Consider the following 5,000-nt stretch of genomic DNA (forward strand, 5'->3'; position numbering starts at 1 on the left):
GGGAAAGCTTAATAGTCCTCCCCCGACAGTGTGTGTGTGTGTGTGTGGGAGGGAGGCTTAGCAGTCTTGCCCCGGGCGGTCCGGTGGGGGAGGCTTAGCAGTCGTCCCCAGGGCGGTCCGGGGGTGGGGGGGGGGGGGAGGCCTCACAGTCGTCCCTCGGAGAGCCGGGTCAGCGGCAGTGGTGGGTTTACGTCCAGCCTCCGGAGGGTGCGCGTCCTCGGAGGCGATGCAGGCGCCGCAGAGAGGCAGCCTCCGAGGCAGGGAGCGGAGCACCGAGGCTGGGGAGAGGGGAGCAGGAGCCGGGGGCTGGGGCTGGGGGTGGGGGGCGTTCAGGACAACCGGTCAAGCCCCGGGAAGCAGCTGTCAAATGTTCCAAGTCCCCACTCGGCCACCAGGTCCACCCCAGTCTAGCAATGGGGTTGACCTGGCTGACGGCCGGTTAGTATCAAGGTAAACTCACCGTCGTCCACAGGAGGGCAGCTCTCAGGCCGGCCGGCTGCGGCTGACTCTGGGGCGGCGCCCGGTCCCGGCAGCGAGGGGCGGGGGGCGCGGAGCGAGACGGGGCTAACCGGGGGGGGGCGCCTCCTGCGACTTTGGGGGCCGCGGGTCGTCAGTGGCGTGCAGGCCGGGCCTCTCCCGGGGGATTCGGGGGGGCGGTCCTGCGGGCCGGGCGCAGGGGGCTCGAGCGAGCCCGGGCCGGTCCGCCCCGGGGCCGGGGTCTCCGCCTGCGGCTCAGGGGGGCGCGGGTCGTCGGGGGAGGAAGCCCGGGGGAGCCGCACACCGGCCCGCCAGGCCAGGCCTGGCCTGGATGGCCGCGGGGGGATTCGGGGCGGTCCCGCGGGCCGGGGGCCGGGCGCAGGGGAGGCGGGGGGGCCGAGCGAGTCCGTCCCGGGCCCGGGGCCTCCCCCTGCGGCTTTGGGGTCCGTGGGTCCCCGCTGGAGGAAGCCACTGGGAGCTGGACACCCGCCGTCCGTCCCGCCAGGCCAGGCCTGGCCTGGGTGGCCGCGGGGGGATTCGGGGCGGTCCCGCGGGCCGGGGGCCGGGCGCAGGGGAGGCGGGGGGGCCGAGCGAGTCGGGCCCGGGCCCGGGGCCTCCCCCTGCGGCTTTGGGGTCCGTGGGTCCCCGCTGGAGGAAGCCGCTGGGCGCTGGACACCCGCCGTCCGTCCCGCCTGGCCAGGCCTGGCCTGGGTGGCCGCGGGGGGATTCGGGGCGGTCCCGCGGGCCGGGGGCCGGGCGCAGGGGAGGCGGGGGGGCCGAGCGAGTCGGGCCCGGGCCCGGGGCCTCCCCCTGCGGCTTTGGGGTCCGTGGGTCCCCGCTGGAGGAAGCCGCTGGGCGCTGGACACCCGCCGTCCGTCCCGCCTGGCCAGGCCTGGCCTGGGTGGCCGCGGGGGGATTCGGGGCGGTCCCGCGGGCCGGCGGCCGGGCGCAGGGGAGTCGGGGGGGCCGAGCGAGTCCGTCCCGGGCCCGGGGCCTCCCCCTGCGGCTTTGGGGTCCGTGGGTCCCCGCTGGAGGAAGCCGCTGGGCGCTGGACACCCGCCGTCCGTCCCGCCTGGCCAGGCCTGGCCTGGGTGGCCGCGGGGGGATTCGGGGCGGTCCCGCGGGCCGGCGGCCGGGCGCAGGGGGTCCGAGCGAGTCCGTCCCGGGCCCGGGGCCTCCCCCTGCGGCTTTGGGGTCCGTGGGTCCCCGCTGGAGGAAGCCGCTGGGCGCTGGACACCCGCCGTCCGTCCCGCCTGGCCAGGCCTGGCCTGGGTGGCCGCGGGGGGGGATTCGGGGCGGACCTGCGGGCCGGCGGCCGGGAGGGTCCGGGCCAGTCCGCCCCATGCCCGGGGTCTCCCCCAGCGGCTTCGGTGGCCCCGGGGGGGGTCCTCCGCGGAGGAAGCCGGGTGGGTGGGGAGCCGGACCCCAGGCGCCCAGACCCGTGACCTGCGGCCGCGACCTCCGACTCGGCAGGAGCGACGAGGGGCTTTCCGGCCCGTCCCCCCCTCTCCTTCCCCCCCAGAAAAGGAGAGAGAGCTGACTCGGACCGGGAAAAGCTGCCTACGGCACCTGGGATTCCCAGGCGGTCACCCATCCAAGTACTAGCCAGGCCCGGGACGGTTTACCTTCCGAGATCGGACGGGATCGGGGGCGTTCGGTCCGGTATGGCCGTAGGCACCCGGCCCCGCGCCTCCTCGCCCGCTTTCCCCTGCCGACGCCCGGGCCTGCCGCACGGTGAGCCCCGGTCGGACTGCCCCCCCCCCTGCGGCAGGGCCCCCGTCTCTCGCGGGCCCGGTCCTTTTTTCCTTTTCGAGCTCCGGGGCCCGGGCTGGCCGCCAGAGCCCCTCCGCCCGCCCTCCCCGGCGTCGGGGAAAATACTGTCCCAGACTTCCAGTGCGCCCGATCCTGTCAGCCGGGGGGTGGGGAGGGGCAGTCCCTCGCTGCGGCCGGGGAGGGTGAGCCCAGGGCGGCTTGCCTGCCGTGCGAGGCCCCTCTCGGCCACCAGGTCAACCCCGAGTCGAAAGGGCTGAAAAATTTTCAGAGTCCCCTCCCGGGCACCAGGTCAACCCGTGGAATCGGACGGGTTCACCTGCTGGCCGGTTCGCTTCCCGGGCACCAGGTCAACCCGTGGAATCGAAAGGGTTCACCTGCTGGCCGGTTTGCTTTCCGGCCACCAGGTCAACCCCTAGGGGTTTTAACGGGGGCAAGCCCGGTGGCCTCTTTCCCGTCCGGTCACCAGGTCAACCCGGATCTCCCTCCTTCCCTGGGCGTCCCCTCCTCGGAGGCGTCAGGTTCCATTTCCCCCCCCCCCAGACTTCCAGGGGCCCGATCCAGTCGGCCGGGAGGCAGTCCCTCGCTGCGGCCGGGGAGGGTGAGCCCAGGGCGGCCTGGTCCATGTCTCTAGTGGGCCCGATCCTTTTTTTTTTTTTCGAGCTCCGGGGCCAGGCCCGCCCGGGCAGCCCTCCTCGGAGGCGTGGGGCGATTTCCCCCCCCCACCCCCAGACTTCCAGGGGCCCGATCCTGTCGGCCGGGAGGCAGTCCCTCGCTGCGGCCGGGGAGGGTCAGCCCAGGGCGGCTTGCCTGCCGTGCGAGTCCCCTCTCGGCCACCAGGTCAACCCCGAGTCGAAAGGGCTGAAAAATTTTCAGAGTCCCCTCCCGGTCACCAGGTCAACCCGTGGAATCGAACGGGTTCACCTGCTGGCCGGTTCGCTTTCCGGCCACCAGGTCAACCCGTGGAATCGAAAGGGTTCACCTGCTGGCCGGTTCGCTTTCCGGCCACCAGGTCAACCCCTAGGTTTTAAGGGGGGGGGACGCCCGGTGGCCTCTTTCCCGTCCGGTCACCAGGTCAACCCGGATCTCCCTCCTTCCCTGGGCGCCCCCTCCTCGGAGGCGTCAGGTTCCATTCTTTTTTCCAGACTTCCAGGGGCCCGATCCAGTCGGCCGGGTGGCAGTCCCTCGCTGCGGCCGGGGAGGGTCAGCCCAGGGCGGCTTGCCTGCCGTGCGAGTCCCCTCTCGGCCACCAGGTCAACCCCGAGTCGAAAGGGCTGAAAAATTTTCAGAGTCCCCTCCCGGGCACCAGGTCAACCCGTGGAATCGAACGGGTTCACCTGCTGGCCGGTTCGCTTCCCGGGCACCAGGTCAACCCGTGGAATCGAAAGGGTTCACCTGCTGGCCGGTTCGCTTTCCGGCCACCAGGTCAACCCCTAGGTTTTAAGGGGGGGGACGCCCGGTGGCCTCTTTCCCGTCCGGTCACCAGGTCAACCCGGATCTCCCTCCTTCCCTGGGCGCCCCCTCCTCGGAGGCGTCAGGTTCCAGTCTTTTTTCCAGACTTCCAGGGGCCCGATCCAGTCGGCCGGGAGGCAGTCCCTCGCTGCGGCCGGGGAGGGTGAGCCCAGGGCGGCCTGGTCCATGTCTCTAGTGGGCCCGATCCTTTTTTTTTTTTCGAGCTCCGGGGCCAGGCCCGCCCGGGCAGCCCTCCTCGGAGGCGTGGGGCGATTTCCCCCCCCCACCCCCAGACTTCCAGGGGCCCGATCCTGTCGGCCGGGAGGCAGTCCCTCGCTGCGGCCGGGGAGGGTCAGCCCAGGGCGGCCTGCTTGGCGGCCGGGTCCATGTCTCTAGTGGGCCCGATCCTTTTTTTCCCTTTTCCGGCTCCGGGGCCCGGGGTGCTCGGGTAGCCCTCCGCGGTGGCGTCGGCCAATTTTTTTTAAAATCAGACTTCCGTGGGCCCGATCCTGACGGCCGGGAGGCAGTCCCTCGCCGCGTCCGGGGACGGCGAGACGCTCGGCCACCGGGTCAACCCGGAGGAAGCGGGCTGGGGGAAAAAAAAAAAAAAAAAGTTTTCCAAGTCCGAAAAATTTTCAAAGTCCCCTCTCGGCCACCAGGTCAACCCCTTTGGAGCGAATGGGTTGACCTGACGGCCGGTCGTCTCGCGGATGTCCGGAAGGGGTCGCCCCACGCCGTCTCGGCCGACCGAGGGAACCACGAGGTGGCGCCCGGTTCCAGTTTCGTACCGCCGAAGGCGGGGCTTTGGCTTTTTCGACCTGCCTTTCGAGGATTGTGTGAGGAGATTTCTGAGGACAGGTTTTTCAGAGCCTGTGAGAACCGGAGCTCAGCCTAGGGGATCAATCCGAGTATTGTACCCGACCCTGCCCGGCGTGGGAGGGGGGGAGCGGGCCCGTTTGAGGGCGGAGGCCAGCACCCGGCCCTCCGCCGAGACGGCCCGCTTTTCCCGGCTCTTAGCTCACGGGCCCCGCAGCGGCCGGGAGCCGAGCTCCGAGTGTCGGCGCCCCCCGGAGGGAGGGGGGGCCCGCTCCTCTCGCGCCCGCCGATCGATGTGGCGCTGACGTTCGCGACGGGAAGGGCCCTTCGCGGGCCGGCACCCCAACCGCGGGGCCGTCCGGTGTTCAGGCGGATGGGGACCCTCTTCCTTTTCGCGTGCACGGATCCAGGGACCGATGGGGACTTCCCTCCTCGGGGCGGCCCGGGCACCTGCCCGGCCCTCCGTGCGTGGGGCCGTCTGGCCG

The 5,000-nt window shown here is 72.2% G+C and overlaps 1 non-coding gene across 1 annotated transcript; it reads right to left on the reverse strand.

The window, feature by feature from the left end:
- Positions 1 to 2,034: 2,034 nt before the first annotated feature.
- Positions 2,035 to 2,153, reverse strand: LOC135977584 (5S ribosomal RNA). The gene has a single exon (XR_010595020.1). It is a non-coding gene; the product is annotated as a 5S ribosomal RNA (ribosomal RNA).
- Positions 2,154 to 5,000: the final 2,847 nt, after the last annotated feature.

Source organism: Chrysemys picta, unplaced genomic scaffold (genome assembly GCF_011386835.1).
Source record: "Chrysemys picta bellii isolate R12L10 unplaced genomic scaffold, ASM1138683v2 scaf4, whole genome shotgun sequence".
Classification (NCBI taxonomy): Eukaryota; Metazoa; Chordata; order Testudines; family Emydidae; genus Chrysemys; species Chrysemys picta.